A 278-nucleotide genomic window follows, 5' to 3' on the forward strand; every position below is an offset into this window, starting at 1 on the left:
ATATATAAACCTTAAACCTTAACTGTTGTAAAATCACTAGTAATCAAATACTGGCTTATTGCCATACAACATAAACATACAAGGCCAGAGTTCTTCAAACGTAATCAGACAGAAGGTAATCTGTAATCATTGGCCAGAATCATTTATCAAACACTACCACATTTCTCATAAAAACATGCTACATGTGATGTTTTCAAGGAATCTGTTTTTTACTTTGTAACCTGATCTCCATCAGTACCCTGCACCCCTAAAACAAGGCCATCTGAGACCAAACAGAC

At 35.6% G+C, this 278-nt stretch overlaps 1 protein-coding gene across 1 annotated transcript in view; it reads right to left on the bottom strand.

The window, feature by feature from the left end:
* Positions 1-278, bottom strand: part of LOC107660689 (maltase-glucoamylase, intestinal-like) — a 52,658-nt gene that overhangs the window by 49,304 nt on the left and 3,076 nt on the right. The gene's annotated exons all lie outside the window — the stretch shown is intronic.

Source organism: Sinocyclocheilus anshuiensis, unplaced genomic scaffold (genome assembly GCF_001515605.1).
Source record: "Sinocyclocheilus anshuiensis isolate Anshui unplaced genomic scaffold, SAMN03320099.WGS_v1.1 scaffold948, whole genome shotgun sequence".
NCBI classification, from domain to species: Eukaryota; Metazoa; Chordata; class Actinopteri; order Cypriniformes; family Cyprinidae; genus Sinocyclocheilus; species Sinocyclocheilus anshuiensis.